Source organism: Balearica regulorum, chromosome 22, assembly GCF_011004875.1.
Source record: "Balearica regulorum gibbericeps isolate bBalReg1 chromosome 22, bBalReg1.pri, whole genome shotgun sequence".
Classification (NCBI taxonomy): domain Eukaryota; kingdom Metazoa; phylum Chordata; class Aves; order Gruiformes; family Gruidae; genus Balearica; species Balearica regulorum.
Genome location: NC_046205.1, coordinates 3,286,725 through 3,310,897, shown reverse-complemented (window position 1 = coordinate 3,310,897; position 24,173 = coordinate 3,286,725). Strand labels below are relative to the sequence as shown.

The 24,173-nt window shown below is 48.6% G+C and overlaps 1 protein-coding gene across 50 annotated transcripts in view; it reads left to right on the top strand.

The window, feature by feature from the left end:
* Positions 1-24,173, top strand: part of EPB41 (erythrocyte membrane protein band 4.1) — a 94,013-nt gene that overhangs the window by 20,367 nt on the left and 49,473 nt on the right. The window contains exon 1 of one of the 50 annotated variants that reach the window (XM_075774167.1): positions 23,671-23,691. The exons of the other annotated variants lie outside the window; for them this stretch is intronic. The gene's annotated coding sequence lies outside the window, so the exon portion shown is untranslated. Of the gene's footprint in view, positions 1-23,670; positions 23,692-24,173 lie in introns of those variants that run through there. 50 annotated transcript variants of the gene reach the window in all.

Genomic DNA, 24,173 nt, shown 5'->3' with positions numbered 1-24,173 from the left:
GAGGAGGAGGAGGAGGAAGGAGACATGGCGGGGAAGAGCTCCGGGCTCTGCAAACCGGCGGGGCCCCGCTCACCCACCCGTGGGATGAACGTGGGTGCTGTGGTCTGGCACCGTCCAGGCGAAGGCTCTTTCCCGACCGTGCGTCCCGCTTCCCTCTGAATTTCAGCTCAGGAATACACCTCAGCCCGCTGGGAAGCAGCGCTCTTCAGCCGAAAGAATAGTCCGCTAAGGCGTATTTTTATTTTTTATCTCCAGCGAGGCAAGGGTTACGATGAAAACGACTCCAGAGGGCCCGGAATGAGTTAAAATCGCACCTTGACCACATCTGTGAGCGCGGCATCGGCAAGCGTCCCGAGCGCCGTTGCTTAAGTGTTCCTTGGGGAAAAGGAACTTGCTGCCCCTTTGTGCGGTTTGGGCAGGGGCCGGTAACCCTCCCAGCTGTAAATGCTTATTTAAGAATTGCGCATCCAGCTGCAAAGAGAAAATTTCTCAGAGGCTGTCTGAATTCTGGAGCAGGTGTTGTGCTGGAAATTATAGTTCAGTTATAATTCAGTTTTTTATGTTATAATTCAGTTAAGATGCTGGTAAAAATATAGAGAAGGGAAGCAAAATCTTGTTGTTGAATGACAGCATGAAACTAATTTTTGCCTTATTTTGCTGTTTATTTTTAGGATTTTAAGGCTTTCCAGATGCGCTAGGTTTTGTTTGCATAAGTTCTATAGATCTGGAGGGATGGTCCTTCTAATTAGTTGATTCTCGTTTCACAATTGAGTTACCAAAGATAAAAATAGTCCCTATAAGGTCTCGGGGGGGGGAGGAGAAGATGGCCGTATGTTGGTGGGAGACGCGGACGGGCTCGTGTGTCACCGCCCCAGGAGCTGCTCCCTTCTCTTGGGAGGTTGCTGTGTGAAGGTGCAATAATAGATTTTTCTTTTTTTTTTTTTTTTTTTGGGTAACGGCTGGCGGCAACTGTGTTTAGAATTTCTTGAAGGTTTTCCTGCAATGTTGTGGTGGTGGTTAACGGGCGTGTTCTGCACGTGTTCTGCTTGTGGTGCGTCGGGTGTCAATGCTGCTAATGTACTTGGTGTTTATTTTTTTACATAATGGTTTCAACCTCTGGCATCTTCACTTTCGTTTCCGTGACAATTTTGAGCGTTGGGTGTGATTTAAAAGACAGTGGGGTCCTTGGCGTATCTCTGCTGACATGGCCTTAATAAAGACGGCGAGGATTTTCTAGGATTCCCGTGGACAAACATAAGCTGCTGCAGAAGGTAAATATCAGGATAAACATAGCACTCCTTACCTTTAAAACTCAATTAGAGCCTTATGAAACAGAGAGAATGATGATTTTTTTTTTTTCCCTGATATAAATGCATGAATTATTTCCTGTATCAGTTTAGAAGAACAGGAATTACCTGTGTTTTAATCTGATCTCACAATTGCAATTTAAACCAAACTCTTAGCAGAAACAAAGCGTTTGACAGGAAGGCAGCAGTCTCTTGGGCACCGGGCGAGGGGAGGAAGGACTCTTCTTGGGAACACCGTATGTTCCCAAAGCCTGAAAAAGCTTTAGACAACGATACTCCAGACCTACAGCTTCTGGCTCCGGTAACGCGCTGCCAACTGCCCGCGTGTGCTGCATGAGCGGACGCGATATTTTCACTTGACAGCATTTGATTTTTGGAAAGCGGTAAAGCATATCTATTCTGATGCCCCATTTACTGCTTATTGAGCAAATATCGGCATTGATGGGAGGTAGGCTGGTAGATGTGTTGCTTTTCTAGTAAGTAACTGCATTTACAAATTCATTCATTAGCGATCAAAGCGTTGCTGTGCCGGGATAGCTTGCAGGCACCCAGCCACGAGATGCTGGGATGCTCCATGTGCTTTGAAATGTTGATGGGTGGATGATGATGTTGGGAATGTGATATGTAACGTGCCGGAATAAAATTGCGTGTAGGGAAGTGTTGCTGATGGAAGGCAGTGGCTCTGTACCGGTTTTTATCCGGGGTTGTTCTCAAAGGTATCTTGGATTTTTGGTGTTGATAAGTTAAAAACTCCGGATCTTCATCCGCGCGGCAGTTCGTGGAGGTGTTGGTTGTGTGTCCACAGCATCTGGCCAGGAGTTTCTTGTCAACACCTTTCCTTTATGCATTCTCTGTTGAGTAGTGTTTGAGGAGAGCCTCTTCATTTGGGGGGACCACAACAGTACCTGTTCTGCTGCAGAATAGTTTTTTCTTCAGCCTCTTAATGCCACATTTCATCTGTTTCTTGGAAAAAGCCCGGGAAGTTGGTGCAGCTCAGCGATGCTGTGGATGGGGAGAGCTCCGGGCTGCCTCTGGGTGTCCGGGCCAGGGGATCGCCTGGGATAGAGAAACCCGACCGGCACGGGAGGCAGCGCGGGTCCTTCCCACCCCGCTGCGGGTGGAGGTGTGCACGGCTCTGCAGGTGGGGAGCTCGAGCTGGGCTGCGTTTGTGTACTCCGCTGGGTTTGTCTGGACTTGCTCTGCTTGTTGGAGCTGCTTTTACCTTCATGGTAATGAGCAGTGATGAATCAGAGGCGTTGCTTTAATAAGGTAGTCTTTGAGGGGCCTGCAGTAGCACTATGGATGCAAATTGTTTCCTCTTATAAACCTTATTTTGTGTTTTTAAACTCCACTGCAGATCTACTCCTTCCTAACTGCAGTTCAGCCCCGTGTAACTTTTCTGGAGCGTTAAGGAATGGCAGATACTCAGATTGTTCAGACCTGGAGCTGTGTTTTGTTGCTGTCGTGCAGCTCTCTGGGGAAACTCGACACAAAGCTTTGCATCTCGAGTGGAAATTGCACTCTAGGCTTGGTGATCTTCTGCAATGATTGTTCTGCTTGCTTGGTGCTTGGCTTTTGCTGTAATCTTGCGTAGATTAAGCAGGCGGCTATACGTAAAGATTTCACCTTATACTCATCATCTGCTATGCTGTTTTGATCAGTACTGTGGTTCCTTAAGTTGCAAAGAACTGTAGGATGCGGCATAGCAGGGATTTATCTTTGTCCGTCGGATGGATTAGGTAGGAATGTTCATGGCTTGTACTTAATCCAGATTAATATTATTAGTTTCTTTACGTTTAGTCGGTTGTTTACGCTTGTTTTCTGTTTATGTGAATTTTTGCTTGTGTAATGCCGCTAACATTATGTATTAAAAGCAAATACTTTTAATTCATCTGCGTAGATGGACTAAATCTTTTTTTTTTTTTTTTAATGAAGCAGTTCCGCAGAGAGGAAAATTGTGTGAGCTTGGGGTGCGTATTTCAAGCACTCACACTCTTCCAGAGCACGCTCCTCCAGACCCCGCTGCGTTTCTGATATGGGCTTTTTAAACAAATCCCCATGCCAACTTACTTCAGCTGCTGTGCTCAGAGCAAGCATCTAGAGCAGTGGTTTATAATTTATGAAGTCACACAGCGCTTGAACTCTGGTGCTTTTGGAGGGGAGCGAGTGTTTTTGTATCTCCCCCATCTCGACGCAGAGCCTGGAAGACGTAGGAAGAAGAGCAGCTCCAGAGAGTGTTTCTGCTTGTGATGGGAGACCCCCGCGGCGCTGGCCGGTCGCGTGCCGTGGCCATGGCCGTGGCCGTCACGTTGCATGCTTCCCTCCCACGCGTGTATTTTTGGAGAGTGGTCCCTTCCATCTCTTGGCGAGGGTGAGTGCTGGTGAGACGTCAGCCAGGCTTTCGGGCAGGTTCACAGCGTGAAATAACGTCCTTCGAGGCTGCCCGAGGAAACCTGCAGCCCAGACTTCAGGTTCTGCCCGAACCAAGGTCCTTCTTACAGGGATCAGGTCAGTGTGAGTTGTAACCGCAGCAAAATGCCCCGTGGATGGAGTCCTGCGGGTGGAGGCTCGGTTTGGAAGCAGCAGGAGAAAGATTTGGGCTAGTTAGCTGTTTCTATGAAAAACACAATTCCTTTGAACCCGTGGGTCACCGGTTGTAGGCTGATTATTTCCCCCCCTTCTCCACCCCACGTAATGCGTGTGTGTGAGAGAGATAATTAAAAGCTTTTAGTTAAATAAATAACTAAGCCGCTCACGCGGCTTTATAGTAGAATTGCAGAGTCAAACACTTGGAGGTAGAAGATGGTGTGTGCTGCTGCTGGTCCCCGCAGTATCTCCTCTGTCTGTCTGTGCGAGCGCAGACCAGCGTGGTCTCGGTGCGTGATTGCATACAGGCTTTCCCCCGCCTCCAGGGCTTGCATATCGCTAAATATAAGATAAAGCCGCCTGCTAAGTGGAAACAGTCCTGTCCCATTGTGTACGGGGCCCTGGGCTGTATTTATTTCCCTGCTATTCAAACTCTGCTCCGAAGACAGGATTAATAATACCCGCTTGGGTTCATCTGCGATGCCTGTGTGCAAATGAATCAAAAAGCATGAGCTGGTCTTTGCAATTCGCTTGTGAGATGGGGCTGGATGCTTCGGGCCAGGGGGTGGTGTAAGTGTTGAAGGGTGGTTTGGTTTTATCCCTTAGATGTGGAGCACGGCGGAACATTTTATATTCAAGTCCCGGTTTCTGTCTCTGTGAGCTGCCCGCAGTGCCTCAAGCCAGGCACTCGGAAAATGAGAAACATGCAGCTGGTGACCATTCCTGGGGAGTTTTCGGACTCGTTCGTCATTGGGCAGGGGCTGGTTCACGGAAGGGTAAAAATCTTTCAAGCCCAGCTTCAGCTGCCGTAGCTAGGAAACGTGTCTCCTCCTGCAGCCCTGCCTTGCTTGCTGCCTTCCAGTTCACGAAACAAATGATAAGAGACCCCTAGAACCAAATGTCCCTAATTTCTCCGCTTAACGTGAGGGCCAGAGGAGAGCAGGGTGCCCCGGGGCTTTACGGGAAGATGCAAATTTTAGTGGGTGCAGAGGCAGCTCAGGGTGGCATTTTGCAGATTGACAAAAAAACCCCCAACCCTTGAATCCCCAAACAGAAACTGCTAGTGTGTATTTTAAATACTGGATTCTTTGTACATGTCATTTTCTAGTCCTGCTTGCAAACTCACATATCGTCCCCTATGGGGATGCAGCCCCTTGGGTAGACGGGGAAGAACGTGAGCTGTCCGTGAGCTCCCCGGCCAAGGGAGCCCTCCTGTTCTTCACATCAGTGAAAACACAGCTGATCATTTTGTCTGAAAAGTCTTAAAATCCAGCATTAGGCCAAAGTTTTCTGTCTTAGGTGCCCGTTTTACAACTGTTGGCTTGGCGGTGATTGACGTGCAAGATGGAAATTGTGTGTTTAAATTCAAGGGCGTTGTCGATGCGCAAGTCAAAAGAAATGCCACCTAACCGACACCTCCGTTCTCCTGCCTCTGTGTGTGTAAGCGTATAGAGGGGGTAAAAAGGCCATCTATAATGTCAGCATGCCCTGACACAGGCAGAAGGCAGAGGAGATGTGTTCCCAGTCTTTTTGCAGGAGGAAGGGGTCACATCCTACGCAAGAGAACAGCATTTTTAGGGTCCTCAGTAGCAAATATTAAAATTTGAGCAGTGGGAAGCCAGGTGGGGTGAGTACTGGCACTGCCCCGGCGTCACCCCATCCCTCCCGGGGCTGTACCCCAAGAACGTCACCCCATCCCTCCCTCCCGGGGAGTACCGCTACCACCCCGTGTCCCTCCATCTCTCCCGGGGTTGGTGCCAGTGGCCGATGCCAATCTCGCTGCTTTTTTATCTCCAACCTGAAAGTGAGTATGTGTGGTGAGAATCTAGTGAAACTTAGTGAATAAGCACATCGAATAGCAGCACTATAAAATTGAAGTGTGGGGTGCCTGGTGCAGCTGATGGAGTAACTTTCATCTAGGTAGAAATCGGAAATGTTTGGGGAGGAGTCCAGCTGCAGAGAAAATGACTGTTTTCAGCTGTTTGTTGTATGTAGCTCTAGTCAAAAGGGTTTAAGGACCCCCACGCTTTCTCGGAGAGGGAGAACAGCTAGGAAGAGAAATTGATTTGGGAAGGAAAAATGCAGGCTAAATATATGTTGGTTTTCCATTGATTTTCATGTGCAGCCAGCCCTCCTGGGGTGTTTAAACGTGATGGAAAAGAGCTCTTGCAGATGCATGGGTTTGCTGAGTTAATTACGCAGATCGGCTGACTTCATTCTTCAGGAGTTTCTGAAAAAGAATTTAATATTGTAGAGGACGGGCACAGGATGAACCTTGGAGAAGGGAGTTTATCTGTGGTGAAGCCAGGAGGAGCAACGGGGGCGATTGCATCAACATGGGAAGGGCGTTCTGCCGATAGCACGGGGAAATGGCCATGTGCTGAATTCCTCTGACTTCAGCAGCGTCTGATAGAGTGTTTCATTAGAGGAAATAGTTTCTTTAGACTTCTTGTTGAGGTTGTTGTTGTTGTTGTTACTGCTGCTTCTGTTATTTCCCTCCTGTCTACCTAGATGCTGTCTTCAAAAAACACTTCCTTTGTTTATGGGTGGCAGTATCTGGTTTGTTTGCTCCCGCCTGTCTCTGCGCTTCCCTTCCCTCCCCCAGGAAATGGTGGAAAAAAGCTGAAGTTGGCCGGTGAGGTCAGAGCAGCGTCTTGCCTGTCCTGGTGCAGGGATCGCGTCCCTGCCCCTCTCTGCAGCGGAGTTTGGGATGCTTCGCCCCCTCGTAACGAGGACCCGAGGGACTAGCAGTATCCGAGCGTGTTTGTCTCAAAGAATGACTTTTTTTTTCCCCCTTGCCTGCACGCTGGAGCAGGTTTTTTTCTGTTTTGTTTTGCTTCTCAAGTGAGATGCTTTGAGTAGCTGGTGTCTCCCATCTCCTCAGTTTTGGGGCACTGAAAATATTCCTCTTCTCGGTTGCATTCAGATCCACTCGATCCCCACCTGCGAACGCCCAGCAGAATGGGATCTTGGATGCTGGTGGGGAAACCAGCAGCGGCATGGGCAGTGCTACTGCCTTCATATTTTGCAGCTGCTGCTCTTGGCTATATTTATTTATTGGCTTATTATCTGACCTGATGATGACAAATGGCAATACTCCTTTTGTAAAGATGTAGTTTATTAAAAAAAAAAAAAAAGTTCCCATCGCATGATGAGTAGAGAGGGAGAGCTCGGGGAAACAGAATCTGTTAGTGCTGTGTGCCTGCATGCCTCCAGAGGCAGGAATAGGACTAGATAATGAACTTGAGAGATGACTTCAGCAAAGCAAGGAGGCTTGCAATTACGGTGAAATTTGGTATTTCACTGTGACACTTTCCTTGCAGCTTTCTTTCTTTCTATCACTGTACTGGACTCTCCAGCATCAGTATTGCCTGATTATTACCCTGGCAGGGTTGGTCAGGCTGGGTTTGATTCATACAGTGCTAATTGCAGGTGATCTAGTAACAGAAATACAGCGGGCTTAAACTTTTTTCTGCTTTTTTTGAGGTAGATGCACAGCTCCATCTCTACCAGCCATTAGATTCATTGCAAACACAGATGAAGCGAGCAGCAGAGCTGGTGTAGGGAGACCTGCGAGCACCCCCGTGCCCAGAGATCAAACACCCACAAGTTCAGTAGGTCGTAAGGTTTGCTAATCGGTGGCTTGGCGAGGTGCAAACCTGATTACAGGGTTAGCTTTGTTTGCTGGGCTAATGCTGCTGCTGGAAGTGGTTGCACATTAACGATTTCTTACGATTTCTCATCGCAAACAGTTGTAAATCGCTCGCGTAGTAGGAACAGATGCAGAAAGCCCTCAGCCCTGGTTTTGCTGTGCAGCATACCACCTCCTGCCTTGGGTCTTTTAGATGGAAAACAGAATTGTAAGGAGAGAAAGATCTGTGCCCTTTTGATGCTTAAACTATAAAATCAGCTGAAAAACAGTGGATAGCTTGTGCTCGTTTCGGAAACAGTTTAACCTTCTGAAACTTCCGACTCTGGCAAAAAACCAAGTAGTGCTTAGTTATACCGAATCTAAAGTTTGATTAATTGTAATTTTCATAACACTTGACCTTTACCACTAGAAAAACATCTTGGGATAGGTGAAGAAGATTTTTTTTTTTTTTCCAACTGTAACCACCTGTTTATTAAGTTTATTAAACTTTCTCATAATCTAGCTGGGGGTGGAGAGGATGTAGGCTGAAGTTGCAGCCATGCATCTGTGAAGTACGAGGTTTGTGGGTGGGTTGTTCCTGTGCACTTCAGGGGTCTGCAGAATTTTTCCCTCGTGTTGAATATCCTGATCCGCTTCAGCAGAAACACTCCCTGAGAAAATATTTTGAGATGTTTCTTTAAAATAAAAAAAACAAGTGGAGAAAAGCACAAGCCTCTCTGTATTCCTGCAGTTGGAAACTGTCATCAGAGCTTTTCTAAGGGAGCAATTTATGAAAACAGCGCAGAAATGCAGCCAACTGCACCCCGCGAAGTCGAGCATCGTCTCAACGTCCCTAGATAAGCCAAACCCAGCAGTCGCTCGGTTCCTCCTCTCCGGAAGAAAACAGCAACTGAGGAACGTGCAGTTTTTGTCTGCTTTTCCTGAGTTAATCTGCTTGCATTGCTTTCCCACCCATTTACTGTGTTTTCTGTCTGGTCACAAGGTGTTTCATGGGTGCAGCCAGTTCAGATGGTGCGAGTCAGAGACGTTTGGGAATGAGTCAGTAGAGCTCAGGATGGGGCAAGTTTCTTAGAAACAACCTGGGAGATCCCCAGGCTTTGCACGAGCTTAAAATTAAGGCTTGACTCCAAGACGCAAAAAGATCCAGACCTCTTGGTATTGGCTTCTAGTAGTGCTTTGGGAAATACTGCTTGAAATTTGTTGCTCTCTTTTAAAGAAAAGATCGGTCTTTGCTGCTCCAAGCAGCAAATTATAATTTTTTTTAAAATGCAAATTGGAAAAAAAATTCAGCTTGGAGAAGTGCAGCTATTTGATTTTTAAGTTGATAGTCTGTCGTGCAAGTAATGAGCCGGTGTGGTACCCGGTACGGTCCCCTTACGGATTTCAGTGATTGTATATGTAATCTGCATTTACTGCGAGAAAAAATGGATGTGGCACTTGCGTTTTAGTAGGCGGACTGTCTTTTTGGTTGAATCAGTGTAAATGGGGATGTGTGTGCTTCATTCGAATCCGAGATCTGCCCATCTCTTTTATTAAACAAGTGTTTGGTTTATGCCACCTGCAGTAAAAGCCCACGCTGCCGTTGCCTAATTCCTAATGGCACAAGCGTGTTTATGGTTGTGTAGCATCTTCCTATTTTAAACCGTGCTGGAAGTTGATTTTGCTGCTTAAAATCAACTCCTTGTGTAAACTAGCAGCTCACTGGGTGACCACTAATTGATTTAATTGCTGCTCTTAATATTAAATACATTGTGGATTAGAAAAGCATGTTCTGCTGCCCAAAGTACTCGACCGAAGTGGCCCCAGATGTGGGTGAGTCCACGTTCCCCGTGTCCCCGTGCAGGCACATCCCTGATGTGAGCAGCTCATGCCACCGCCGTGATCCCTGGTTGTGGTCCAGTGCGGTCTCCGAGCCCTGTTGCTGAGCAAACCTGCACCAAGATGGGTTTTTCTCAAAAACCTTGTGTTTGGAAAGGTAGACAAGGGCTGGGAGCAGAAATGAAGCTATTTACCTTTTCATTTTCTTAAGTTTAGCGCTGACCTTCCCTGCTGTTGTCAAGAATGAGTTTTGCAGTGCTGTTGGTAAAACACTTTGAAAGTCCGCTACACCATGCAAAGAGAAACATTTTGGAAAAAAAAATATCTAATACTCAATTAAAAAATGAGTAGATGATTGTGGTAAAGCCGTATTTCTTGCTGGTATGCAGCTGTTTCACCCAAGTGGCACTGCATCAGACCTTTGTGCAATAGATATCTATTTGTAGAAAGGAAAAAAAGAGACCAAAGTTTACGGGCTCTTTCTCAAAATCCAACTGAAGGCTGTCTTGCACAGGGGTAAGTATTAAATCTGAGCAATGAGAGTTGCAAAATAACTTCTTTTCCTGCTGTCTGCAGATGACAGCGTGTTTGTGAAGGCTTTGCAAGCTGCAAAGGGTGGTTCTGCGCCATTTGCTGAGGCTCGTGCTGTGCTGCCTTGTCCTGGACTCTGCAACAGGGAGTAGTTTCAGGTCTTAACCTCCCAGGTCCGGTGTTAATGCCCGACAGGCTCAGTTCATGGTTTAAAGTGACCCGTGCTTGGAGGGAGATGGTTTTCAGGCAGTTCTCCCGTAGTCTGGGGAGTTCGGGGTCTCCATCCTCCTCTTTTTGAATGGTTTGCAAAAGGCACCTGCAAGTCACGTGAATTTATACGGTGCTGGCGCTGACGGTGGTGGATGCCTGACATCTCGGATATTTCCAGGTTAATGTCCCCAGTCCTGAACTGGTGCTGTGTTTTGTTGAATCCCAAAGAAGAAAACAGACATTTAGTGCCATGGATGCATGGGGGATCTGAGGGGCTGGCAGAGGCTGCTGAGATCTGGGCATTGAGGCTACGATGACCTTCTGCGCATCCGTTCTTTCACCAACCCTGCTGCTCTTGCTCAGGGGTGTTAGTCCACCACTGAGACCAGGAATCTCTATTTCTTTTCCCAGAGGAGAGGCTGATCCTGGATGCTGGTGGATTTGAAGCGTTGCCTCCAACTCCATGCAGCGCAGCCGGCAGCAGCCTCGTGCGCAGGGAACTCTGTAATTAACGTTGGCTCTTGAGTGCCGAGTAATTGGGAGCAGTAATTGGATGGTAGCTTAAGAGTAGGAGCATGGTTAAATAAAACAAACAGGCTTGCAGTCGTAATGTCAGCAGGTAAAACGCCTGTGAAACGGCAAATCCGCATGGCGATGACGTGCGCCGCGAGCGTCCGTGAGCAAAGTCCCTGCTGAACGCAGGCGTGCTTCAAAGCGAAGCAGTGAAACCGAAACGTGCAGGGGCAGGCTCCACTCCTCCTTGCCTGGGTGCTGAAAAGGGGACACCACACGGTAAGGCAGAAATTTTTTTTAAGCATCTCTCTCGCTTAGGAATAAGATAATGAAATGTTCTTGATGTGGAGTTGTAATTCACTTCTGAACAGTTTTTGCAACTTGTTTAGTTTGGGGAGCTGAAAGGAGCTCAGGCTGCTGTGCGTGCATGCACCGACATCCTGGAGGGGACGTTAACGTTTGTTTCTGTCTTGTCTTTTCTTTTCTTTTTACTCTCAAACCACATTTCTTGCCACTGTGAGGTCTGCAAAAAACTACCTGCTTTCTGAAGCTGGCGTGGCTTCACTCTCATTTTCTGTACTGCCCTACTAACAGCTTACACCGTGTCTTGGGGCGAGCTGAACCCCAGTCAGCCCTCGTTTGCATGTTCGTTATTTTTGTCTTACAGAGGAACAGGCAACCATTTACCTCCAGTTGGGGTATATAGAAAGAGAACCTGAAAGGAGTGCAAAGGAGGTGGTTTAAGAACGTATTTATTGGAGGAGTAAAGAGCCGGTTTGGCGTGAGCCGCCTGGCCGGGGAGCCTGGGTGAGCTCACCGATGCTTTTTGCTCTCTCCACTCTTTCGTCCTGGCATCATTTGAAGGGTCTTCTTATGGCAGTTTTAGCCTGAACAATGATATCAACAGAGCTTGCAGAAAAGAGGATTTGTGCGGCATTTTATTCTTGTGCTGCATGAATGTGGATTTCAGTGATATTGTTGTGTCGCTCCTGCTGTCAGCAGCACAGTGAAAAGAGAAGCTCACTTGTCTGGTATGGCGACCGGGGCACTCGCGGCCCTTTTGCAGCGTAATTTTAGCTGGGGCTCTCCAATCAGTCTTCAGTACTGGGTGCCGGACAAGACCAGTAGGTTTCAAGTCCAAAATACCGAGGATAATAAGGTTTATTCTTAATTTTCTGGTGGTTTTGGTACTTGCTAAATGCCTGAGCCAGGCTGAGTCCGCGGAGTTTTCAGCTGGAGGAAGCAGCATTGGGCTCTGCGAGGCTTCAGCTGTGCGTGAGGCAATTGCACAACTGGGATTTAAATATAAAAAAGGGAAAAATAAGCAAAGCTTCTCCGAAAAAACATGCAGCTAGTTATTCATCCCGCCTCTGTATTGTTGGGTGTGTGCGCGTGCACACACGTGCGCACACTTTGAATAGAGTAAGGATTATTGTGAGACCTAACTTGTAAAATAAGTATCAATGGGATGGTAAATTGTGTACACAAGACCAGAAGCTTATCGAGAAAGCAGCGCTAGCCTCAGCTACCCTTTATTTTAACAGGGAGATACTTAAACCAGCTGCTTTCTCTTTTCTGCATACGCTTTATCCCTACGACAGGAAATATTTTGACTTGCAGGGCTCTTTTATTATTATTATTATTATTTTTAAATATTGCAATGTTTAAAAACTTGTGAGCCGTTTGCTGTTGTCTTCTCAGCTGGATGGTGGCCGGCGGTGTGTATCGGCACCGACGTATCGGCACCGGTGGGAGTGGAGAAAGCTGGTTTACAACTTCAAAGCAATGCCCTGGTTTCCCCACGCCTGCGGTCCGCCCGCCTGTCTTTATGCCCAGGCTCTCTTTAATGCCTTCGGGGACGTTAAGCTGCTCCCAGCGCGGTGTTTAATGCAGAATGAAAGGGAGAAGGTTGAAAGGGCTGCGGGGTGGGGGGGAAGGTGTGAGCGGGCTGGGGAAAGGGGGAGCCGGGGAGAAGGTGGGAGGGGAGCAGTGGGGTGGTGGGGGGAGAGAGAGCAGGTCTAGTGCAGCTGGGCAGGAGGGTGGGAGAGATCCTTTTAGTGCATCTTGTCCACCGAGCAGTGTACGGACTCCTGGGTGGAGCGATGTTTGGATCAGCAGAATTGAGCACGGCTGGAGAGGAAGGTGCTGCGGCGTGTTGTTCGGAAGTACAAGGGCCATCCAGGAGCACCGGTACGAGGCTCAGCACTAACGCTGTCCTCCTGGTGTGCCGGATGGCAAAGGTGGGAAATACCTCTCGAGGACTGCTCGAACGTGGCAGTGCTAGTGTTTGTTCAGTGAAACCAAAACCTACCAAACGCTTCCTGTACCAACCCATCGAGTGCAGAAAGGAAGGCAGCAACTGAAAATATAAGCAGACAGCCCCTGTAAATGTGGGTGCAAAGCATGTTTCTGACCCCCTCCTTGCAGGTACTGAAGGTGAACGCAGCTTCCTTTTCCTTTCTGTAGTTCGAAGAAGGCAACTTTTGCGCGTTTCCTCCATGCAAATGATTGCAACAACTGTGAGCCAGAGGGTTGATGCAGGAGCTGAGCAGAGGGTGCTGTGGGGACCGGCAAGGATGCTTACTTTGGTCTCCAACACTGGAAAAAAAAACTTTGCAATGCCATGTTATTTCCCTTCCTATTTTTTTAAATCAATTCTCTCCCTTCCCCCCCCAAGCTGATATTTAATATCCTGCTCACTATTTCCTACCGCTGATGGGACAGGCTGCACGGTGGAGCTCAGCTGCAGTGAGCTATTAGTACATTGGGATGGGAGTTCGGTGTAGTAATTCAAAGCAAGAGGCACCCCGTGGGATAACGCTATAATGGCTCCGTGGGCAGGCAGAAGGTGTCAGCGTAATTATTTTGGTTCGGCAGCAGAAGTGGTGGTAATAAAGTGCTCACTGGGTATTTGCTCTCCCAGAGGATCAAAGGGATTCCTGACAGCTGAGCAACTGAAATGAAGTGTGCCGTTGTCCATCTTGAACTGAGCTACCGAAAGGTGATGTACCAAAATAACCGGATTAGGTATTGAAATATCGTCCCTCTATCCCGTGGGTCAATATTGAGAGTATTGCCTGAAATAGTCATGTTTTCTCTGCTAACTTGTAATCGCTGCGCTCCCGTTCTGTTGCTTCAAACAGACTGCCAGTGGTTTCTCAGCACTGTAGTCACCTCCTCTGTAAATCCTCCCAAAGAAACAGGCGATTATTTAATGAAAATCGCATTTCCAAGCTGTGTGCGATTGTGTCTTTCCAAAGCATCCAGAAAGCTGGGTCGTGTCGTCTCCCCGTCGGCGATGGCAGTTTTGATTCAAAGCCATTGCCAGTGAAAATGGTTGGTTGTAAATGTGTTGCATCAGATGTGTCAATAGATGTAATTAAGGAATGAAGACTGCCGTACACCCCTAATTAAGGGGATTAAAAACTAAAGCTGTCTGATTTCATTGCTGAGTGGAAAAAATAAACAGACTGACTGGTGGAAATGGCTGGGAGGCCAAGTCTTGGGTAGGGTGGTTCTGCTGCAGCCACATCGGGGACCGACAGGAGCAGCTCTGGGGACGATGGTGGGACTAAGCCACTCTGCAATTTGTGCGTGAGTGACACATTACAAAAGCACGCAGAAGAAGGTATTTCGTCCTTGCTTCACTGCTTTGGTTTCTGTTCCTGGTGGGGATGGAAGGATTTTCATTCCCCACCAGCCATGCCGGGATGCAGCCTCGGGGCGGTCGCTGTCGTGTCACCCCACGGTGCGTTGGTGTCCCCCCACCGTGTCAGTACCTGTCACCAGCTCTTGGCTGTTGGAGACGGTGATGTGGGATCTCGTTGCGTAGAAGCAGAAGCGAGATGTGCGTATGAGGTGCTGGATGCAGGGCAGGACCTCCAGGCATCCGTGAGGTGGTTTTGCACATGTGAAGCGGGCAGTATTGTGCCGGGTCTGGGACAGCGAACGTTGTGTAATGGAAACGTGAGGAAGCCGTGCTCAACACGGGCTTCTCCCCAGCCTTGCTAAGAGGAGAACTACTTTGTCGTGGGATGGGGACTGCCGGTCCTGACACTATGATCTCCCAATGCTTATTTGAGTCCAGGTGGGTGCCGGATCCCCGAAGGGCTGCTGGGGGAGCACCTCCGTGCGGGAGGTGTTGCAATGTCTGCTGTGATTTTCCAGGAACCATCTTCTCCTTTGCTTTCCAGCTTGTGAAGCCACCCCAAGGGGAAGGGTGACTTTGGGGTCACTGAGCATCACAAGCGGGAGAGATTAGAAGAAAACCATCCTTGTGGAGGTGGTGTTCAGTGTTTGAGCACGTGCCTGGGACGTGCAGTGCTCTGCTGTAATACACGATGCTGCATTCGTTGCGGAAACGTCCTTCTGGGACCCTGGTGGCACTTGAGTTTGTCCCAATCAAACTGATTCGATACCTTGAGGCTTTACAAACAGCATCTGACTCTTGGGTGCCAGTATTTGGGAAGACATCTGAATGACTGGTTTGCAGGCCTGCCTGCTGATTACCCGTGGACCAGGTCTGGTTGAGATCGTGGTTGCTGGGTGTTTGTCTGCTATCTCCAGGAGCCCGGAGATGCGCGGTGGCATCGTCCCCATAGGATGCTTTTCTGGGAATGGTGCAGAGTTTGAATGAACTCGTCACCTGCACTATTTAAAAAAAAAAAAAAAAAAAAGAAAACGGGAGCTTTCCGGAGCAGGTGTCTCCCCAACTGCCTTCTGTGCACGGTGCCACCAGAAGGTGCTTTGCTGTTCCTAGTCTTGGGACAAGGTCAGCAGCTGGCTGAGGGTCTGCATCCCAGTTTGCAGTCCCCGTTGCTCTGTGCCTTGGGGAGCTGAGAGAGGGCTTGTGCTTCTGCGGGTTCTTCTGGTTTTGTTAGGGGACTTTATTTAGCTCTTAGTGGTTTCTAAAGCTAAGCTGCGTGGTCATGCGAGTTTTCAGATGGTTAAAGGTTAGATTCTTTCTCTGATACTAGGAGTATACAGCTCGAGGTTTGTGGTGGGAACAGATTTCTTCTCCTTCCCCGTCCTGGTGTTGCTGTGTGTGATGCTGAGCCCTGGAAGGAGAAGAGAAGACTTCAGAACAGGGAAAATGCCGAAGGGTGGCAGCTTCCTGAAACAAAGCCTTCCCCTTGTTCAGGAGCAAGTGCAGGCTGCTGCTGCTGTGAGTACGATACCTACGGTGGTATGTACCCACCCCGTGAAACTCAGCTTTACGAACCTCCCTGCTAGCTGACTCATTCATCCTGGCCTTGCCGAAGCGTTTGCAGCCGCCCCAGCCACGTCTGCAGAGCTGGCGGCCGTGGTGGGGCTGGGTCGTTCCAGGCTGATGGATGCTGAGGAGGTCTCCAGCTTCTCCATCCCCTGTGCTGCTCTGCAGGTGTAAGCCACTGGGGCTTGGCTGTCCTGTCGAGAAAACCGAGAATTGATGAATTTAGTAGGATAATCTACAGCTGGCTGGTACCTTCCAGTGCTCCTAGGTGGGCATCGTTAAACAGATGCAATGTTCAGGGCTTGCTGCTAATTACTGTGAAGGTATTTGGCCCCTTGCAGCCCCCATCTTCGCTGCTTGTTGTTTGATGTTTGCAGTGAGCACGCTAGAGCAAACTGCGTAAATAAACTCAGCTTTGCGGCTGGTACCAACTTATTAAAACAGCAAGCAAATGTCCTTTCCGCTGCCTCTGGGCAGACCCTTGTAGCGCTGGTGTAGATGGCGTGTCCTGGGGTATCCTCACCGCAGGCTCTTCAGGGAGAACAGGTCTCCTTCGCGTTGAATATTTTTGGAGTGTTGGTGTCAGGAGGAGAAGCGATGGCTGATTTACAGGAGAAAAGGTCTTGAAATCAGCTTAGGGTAGCGTAGGTGCTACCTTGTTTAAGTGTCCTTCATATTCAGTGGCAATCCTGAAATGGTAAGCCCAGCTTAAAGCCCGGGCTGAGAATACTTTCAGGTGGCTTTTACCTGGGCTTGGCGGAGGGCGAGCCTCGCGTGACTCAGGGCATGCCAGCCCTTCTCATAAGTGGTTCCCTTAGTTTAAACGTCATGTGTTTATTGCGCAGCTAATAATGTAAAAAAAGTGGCGCGATAGGTTATTTTTAATGAATTTTGGGCGTTTTACCAGGGTGTGGCAGATGTATTTGAGGCACTCGGATGAATGCAAATTGCACTGCAGCCGTATAACTACAAATCAAGCGGTTAAGCGCGATGTCCCCAGCATGCAGCGGAGGAACAGCCCGCGCGTGTGAGCCGGAGCCGTCGGCACCCGCTGCAGAGCAGCAGCAGGCGATGAAGCCTGTTAAGAGCTTTTAGCATCAAACATCCTTCTGGCTCGCGGTGCTGCAGCGGTACGTACTTGGCAGGTGCCTGTGTGAGTGTGTGCACGGGTGGTGTTTATCTAGCAGGCAGCTCTTTATCAAAGGAACGTGCGGGTCCCTCTTGGGTTCTAATTATAGCTTTGGTTTGGAAACAGCCAAAGGGAAAACGACAAAAGCAAAAAAGCGCTTTACCCCTGTGCTTGAAAAAACTGTAAGGAAGGAAAATGAGCCCTGTTATGTTAAACCTGGAGTGTAAATGAGGCACAGTGTGAGTAAATACATCTGTGTTCAGGCAGGGAAAAAGACCCACCCTTATGAATAATGCAGGGAAAAATTCCTCCTATTCAGTTGATTGAGATCTATTGCTTATTTCTATTTAACTGTTGCTTTAGCAAGTGGTGTGCTGCTGGAGGAAGGAGGCTGTTGTCACATGCAGCGCTGGCAATATCATCTCTGTTTCGCTGTCATAGCCACCCTAGGTGTTCCTTCAGCGCGAAGCCTGGAGCTGTCGTGATGGAGTGACCTGTGGGATGAAGCCTGCGCGCCCTTGGCTTTGCTCGCTCGTGACAAAACGCCGCTCGCGGTGCTCTTGTGAGCGTGCGGGCTGCACCGTTCCAGCTGCTTTTATTTGCACAGATTTTTGGTGCCTGCCTCATTTTATGCGTGCTGGGCTGCCCACGCTCCCTGCCTCTGCAGAAGGCTGGTGGACGGAGCAGCTCCCAGGGATGCTATCTGCAAAGCGCAGGTGCCGGAGCTGCCCGCAGGGTGGGGACGGGTGCCGGGGGTCCCTCCCTTCCTCGGTGAGGTCGGGCAGATACCGGCTCCTTCTGCACAGGAGGGTTTCGGTGCGACTGCCGCCTGCCAGGCTGAGCTCGCGGTTTCCTTCGCGGGGGGTTTGGTGCGGTCGGGTGGTTTGGAGGCTTGTTTCTGCAGAGGGAAAGCTTCGGCAGGCACCGTGCGTTCAAGGCAAAACCTTGTTATTTTTGCTCTGACCTGTGTTGAAGCAGGGGAAGGGAGCCTCAAGAGTCACTTCTGCTGCGGTACAGCATAGGAAGCAATGCTTGTATTAAGCTGACGGCGTTCTTAGTCTTTTTAGCAAACAACCAATTTGCTCCTGCCTTGCAACATGAGGAGCTTCGTGCTCATATGTCTATGAGCAGCTTTATTTTGCTGGCAGCCTGGTGCACGTGCCTTCTCCATGGCTCTACTATCGGCTCAGCCGCTCCAAGTTCAAGTGAGTTTTCTTAACAGGTCCCACATGGGCAACCCTTCCAAACCTACTGCTGTAGACAGGGCTCCGGTGACCAGTACACGTTTTCATTTACATTTCAGTGCTTTACCAATGAGCAAAGCCCATGAATTCCTGCGTAAGGAATTCTGTAGCATCCAGGAGGATTTCTGAGGATACGTGGGAGGAGTTCCCGGCTCCCTTCGGTTGTAATGCACTTACTGCTCCATTTAGTCAGGTCATTTTATAAGCCCAGTCTTCAATTTGACATAAATGATTTGCTTTTAGCAGATGGTGAGCTACTATTTTTTGCCCTCATTTCAATAGGAAAGCTGTACGATACCAGAAGATGAAAGAGGGGCATGGTGCTGCCGACATACAGTAGATTACGAGGGCTGGTCTAGTGAGAATTAAATCCGGGTGGTTGTAATGTACCATCTGTGTTGTGTTGGGGGGTTTATTTTCCCCCCCGTTCGATGAGGCTCCTGAAGTCTCCTGTTTCCCTCCGGGTAAGGCAGCGTTGCCAGCTGAGGATCGCTTTTGTTCAGGACCCGAAGTATCGGCACAAAAAGACGATGCACGTTAATGCTAATGGTGATTATAAAATGCCAGTGATAATTATTCCTCTAATAAAATATATTAAATAAATTTTGAAAAGCTCTGGTGCTTTATGGTATTTTAAAGTTGTTTGGCTTTCTTATTGAGAGGCTTGTTTTATTGCATTTGAATTTCTTACTTTGTTTAAAAAAACCCCTCACAAAACCAGTCATCTGCTATGTTTTTCTAACTGTAGTAAAAATCATGTGTAGGATATGTTACTGGAACAGAGGCATGGGGCGAGTCCTGCGTGTGGTGGTTGCAGTTTCCTCCTCTCCCACCCACAGACGCAGATTTGTCGCACGTGCACCAGGTCTTGAAAAAAACCTGCATTTTCAGCCTCTGCTATCTATTTCAGAGCAATGTTATGTGTAGTTTCCCTGGTGAATTGTGCGCCTTTCACACATATTATGAAATGGGAAGGAATGCATTTTGAAAAAAACCCACCTTATTGCTGAAACTATTTGATTTTTGCCTATTTTTAGCAGAAATTTCTCTCTTGTCGTGGTCTCCGGCTCTCGCTGGAGCAGTAGCATTCGCCGAAGCCACACGTTTTTGGGTAGGAAGGTCAAGACAGTTTGTTCCAGCAGCGTGATTACCGTTATCTGACGTTGGGCATCTCTGCGAAACAGTTTGTGTTTCCAAGAAATGAACCTTCCTGGTGGACAGTCCTTTGTCTTCTCTCTCTGAAGGATTAAAACACTGGGAATTAAGTAAGTTATGAGCCATAAATAATTTTTCCAGGCTTGGAAGCAGCAATAAGTTAGATTTTACTATTACTGTGCTTATTTGTCTGCCTAAATAAGAGAGACTGGAGGATGCTGACAGGTAGATACGCGTCCATCACTGTTTCCTAAATATTAGCGTTTCTTTGAGCCTCTGTAACTTGTCACGAACAACCCAAATGAGCTCTATCGTTATTTCCAGAGAACTAATGCACCATCACTTAATGACAACCTTCTGGGAGCGCAGGCGCAGTAATTTGGCATCCTCCAGGCTTGAAGGCTTTTTCAACAGGGAGCCGTTGGGATCTGTTGAGCTACTCTAAAAATCTGTATTTTAGATAAATTGTTGTGTGTGTGCGCAGGCTGGGAAAGGGGAACGGTTTGGCGTGGAGCGTGGTTGTCTTTCGATGTCTGCAAGAGCAGAGCCCGTGGAATGGTGTGGGGTTGAAAGCAAGTTGTGCTATCTTGGGCTTATTAGATATTAATTACTGTTGGATCAAACCATGGATGTTAGGAACAGGATGAGCAATGAACCATTATATTCCTTTTAAGCCTCAAGTCTGTTTTGTTTAAAGGATTTTGATGCAGAAGCGCAAGTGTATAGGTGGCGATGTGTGCTCCCCACAGCCATGTCCTTGGGTAGAAGTAAGGGGTGAGCCCTGAGATTGGGGGGGGGGGAGCTCAGGCTATTTGGGTGGCCGGAGGGACAGCAGGTTCATAACGTGCCCGTGTAGTGGTTTGCTTTGCCATTCGGTGCTCAGGGAGGCTGGTACCTTTCCAGAAGAGGTGTGCGGAGCTCCCTCTCCATCATTGAACACCGATGTTCCCGGCAGTGCCGTGGGACACCAGGAGGTCCCGGTGCTCTTCTGCTGTCGGTGCGGAGGTGGACCTGTGGTGCGGCCCTCCTCGGGAGGGAGAAGCCTGTTTGTCTTCTCCCCCTGGCTGCTCCGAGTGTGTTTAATTATCTTAAGATTGCTTCCTGTTGCTAAAGTCTTCTTGTCTGGAGTAGGATGTTCTTAAACGTAAAAATGCTTAAGTGTAAACCCATACTGAAACACTTTTCTGATGAGATTTTTACTCAGAAATCTCTATGTGGGATCATATCAAAGTTTTGCTGTGATTTTCTTATTTCTATACCGTTAAACGCCTTCTCTTCTCCAGACTTGTGAAGAGCCTGCCTTTTACAGGCTGTCTGCCACCAAACCCTCATCCTCTACCAAAAAAATAACCCCCAAACCCGGCATTTCCAAGCACAGTAGCTCTGAGCAGGAGGTGAGCAGCACTGCTTGGGTGCTCCTACAAGAGCAGAGCATCCTCCTCCAGGGGCCAGGGAGCTCCCGAGGCACCTGCAGGCTCTGCAGAATTGCCTTGTGGAATAATGATGGAAGAAAATGTAATTTAAATCAAAACCTGCTTGTGGTTTGGCTGTGAGCAACGCTTTCTCCAAATAACGAGTCGAAGAGCAGCGGAGCAGGAACCTCACGTCGGCTCTGCTGTGGGCTGGGTTGGAAACAAAACACGACTTAGCAAACATCTCTGTGCAGCAAAGGTGCTTTTTAAAAAAAAAAATAATACGGCCTCTCGGGTATGCTTCTTGCTTACAAATCTCTTTGCTTTCGGTTGAGAGCTTAGGAAACCGTTTCTGAACATAAAACTTCAAAGGGAAGGAACCAGCCGTGAGCTGCTCGCGTCTTGCAGCAAGATGTTTGCCTGCACCCAGTGAGTTACTGGTGCTGGCTGCCCTTGTGGAATGGTTACTGGGAAGGGAAGGGTTCGCACGTGCCCATCTCCGCGTCCCCAGCCCTGCCGAGGGGATCTGGCCGAGCTGCGAGGTGGTTCCCGCGGGACGGAGGAAAGACGCAGAGATGTTTGCTCATTGCCAGTGAGACCCACCTTCCCGCGCCAGGAAAGGTCCGTGACTGCGGCTTTGAAATCCAAACAAGTAAACATTTCTTGTTCCAGAATTGTTGGTATTTAAGGAGAGAAGACTATCTCCAGAGGAAATGTTTGTTTGTGGACTGTCCTTGTTTACTGCGACTGATAAGAGCTGTTCTTTGTGCCCTCTCTGCACTTGGGATTGCAAGAGCCTTGGTTCTGCCTTTTTATTTTTAAGAGAACGACGTGCATCCAGTGTGTGTTTTGATAATGATTCTTACAAATGTATTTATTCAAAACAAACACAGTGGGAAGCAACTACAAAGCAGGCTGCTTTGGCAGCTGGTGCAAAAGGCAGCTCGCTATCATCGTGTTTTCGCGGTGGGACAGTCTTGCAGCACGTTCATCCCGCTCTGCGTGTGCCGGGGCATCGGGAGCTTTGCCCGTGGCGAGTCTGTCCTGCATCATGGGCTCGGGGTGATGTGCATTTGGCTGAACGTAGCTTGTTGCTCCCCTGCACCGCCTTGTAGCATCTCTAGGAGGTTTTGGAGAACTGTGGAGAGCGTGAGTTGGCTATGTGGCAGCTGGGGTGACTCTGCAGATGGAGCCGTGTGTTGCTGACAGAGCCAGCAGCATCCCTAGCAAGGGATCACGGGAGGAACAGAACAGAGCTGCAGGGGCAAGTCACCCGTCTGCAAGCAGGTCACAGCCCCTGGTGAGTGTGCAGCCCCTTCAAAACCTCTCCCGAACTGAACTGCAGATGTTTCTGGTTTAGGGGAGAAGGACCTTCAGCATTGTGGATTTTTTTCTTTTCTTTTCCCCCTCAAATTGAGCAGCAGGCACAAAGCTGCCCTTTCCTCGAGGGTGGTGGTGGGAGCCAGCCGGGTGCTGCATGAATCCACCATAGCCTTTCATTGAACTTGGATTTTACGGCTTTCTCGTGGAGCTTGTTCTGTGATAATTTTGCAGAGACAAACTCCTGCAAGACTTCTGGGGAAATGAGGTGACACGACGCCCAACTCAGCAGCGTTTTGAGCACCTTTGGGTGCTCTCACTGCCTTGGTTGGGCTATGCCAAGCTGTCCTGTCTTCTCCCATGCATAGCGCTGGAGGAGGAGAACCGATGCAGCGTGGTTTTCTACACATCTGCATCTCCATCTAGCTCGGAGCCATGCCACATCTGGGTTTTGGCAGCAGCTTGCGATGTCCGTGGTGTCACCGACCGAGGCTGCCTGTGCAGGCTGGCCGCTTGGCTGCCTGTTCTCTCAGTGCAGGTAGAAAGGTGCTGGTTCAGTGGCCTCCACCTCTCCGTTGGGTTTGGAGACACCCAGAGCAGCTCCCCGTGGGGAGATGGTGCACAGGGCATGAGGCTGTCAACCTGGTTTCTGCAGGAGACCGGGCTAAAATGGGCCCTACAGCTCATCCCCAAAGGTGGCTGGGGGAGCTTGTCCAAGCAAAGAGTTTTCAAAGAGTTCAGAGAGCCTGTCCCAAATCTGACGCAGCTCCGAATCACTCCGATGGGAGCATGGATCCTGGGGGTTACCATCCTTGCTTTTCCAAAAGCCCTCCTGGCAAGCAAAAAAAAAAAAAAAAAGCGAGCAAAACCCAATACAAACCTCGTAAACTCAGAAAATTTTCGTTGCTGGAGAAACAAATTCAGTGAAGGTCTCTAATGCTGCTTTGTTTTAACCACAGCATTAGGAATAATATTCAGCTTTTCCATTAAAGGCGAGGGAAGAGTACTTTGGAAAGCTAGGAGGGCTTTCAAGCTCCCTGGTTATTTTGGCAATCGGGATGAGTTAAATTAAAATTGTTGAATGCAATAATATGTAGGAGGGTGACATCTTGAAATGTTTCTTAATTTTAAGTATGTATTTTGAGCAAATGTTTGTATGCCGGGGCTTGGGCTGGGGAGATTGAAAAGCATATTGGATTATATGCTATTTGCTCTGTGTAAGCAGTGGCAGTTTATTGCTACATGTGATGCAACGCGCAAAGATTAGTTCTATCCTCTCTAAAGCATGATTATTTTGGGTCCTCTTTATACCTTAAATAGATACTCTTCTCATGTGATTTCCATCTTTCTGTGTCAACAGCCCAGGCTAAAGTTGAAATAAACATTGCATCAGCTTAATAGCCCCGGCTCTGAAGAAATCTGCTCTCCGTTATGTTTGGAAGCGTTTTCATTTTACGTTTTTCCAATGCAAAGATCTCGTGAACTCTGAAGCCTGTGTGGCTCCTCTGAGATCAACATTGTTGATCAACCCTGATCAGTAGTGTTCCCAGCAGAGCAGCAGCGTGGTTCATCATGTTGAGATATCTCCCTTTTTAGTTCGTGGTGAGGATCCGTGGCCTCTTTCAGGGACATTTAGAAGTGACCAGCTGTTAAAATTTGTGGCCATGCAATTTTTGACTCTCGTGGGCTGTAAGAGTTTTCTCTCAAGCAGTGGATTTCTCCTTCCCATTGCAGTGGTGGTGAAGGATGCTGTAATGCTGCAAGCCGTCGCAGGCCGTCTGGGGTTTTGGCACGGTGTGGTAGGAGGAAGGTTGCCTGGTCGTGTGCGTGTCCTCGTCTGCTCTGCTCCCACAGGCAGTGCTGCCAGAGGGGAGCAGGGACTGGGAGAAAGAGAGGACCTCCGGACAGTCCTGTGGAGCAAGACCCTCTACTATGTCCTCCCCTTCCCCTAATCTTATTTCCATTTTTTTAATTGTTTGCTCTTGTCAGATGTCTGCAGACCTGGTGCCAGAGCATTTAGCAGGTCGGAGTCAGCATTGTCCAAATGGTGGAAGGTGCATGGGCAAATGTCGATAGAGATGTTT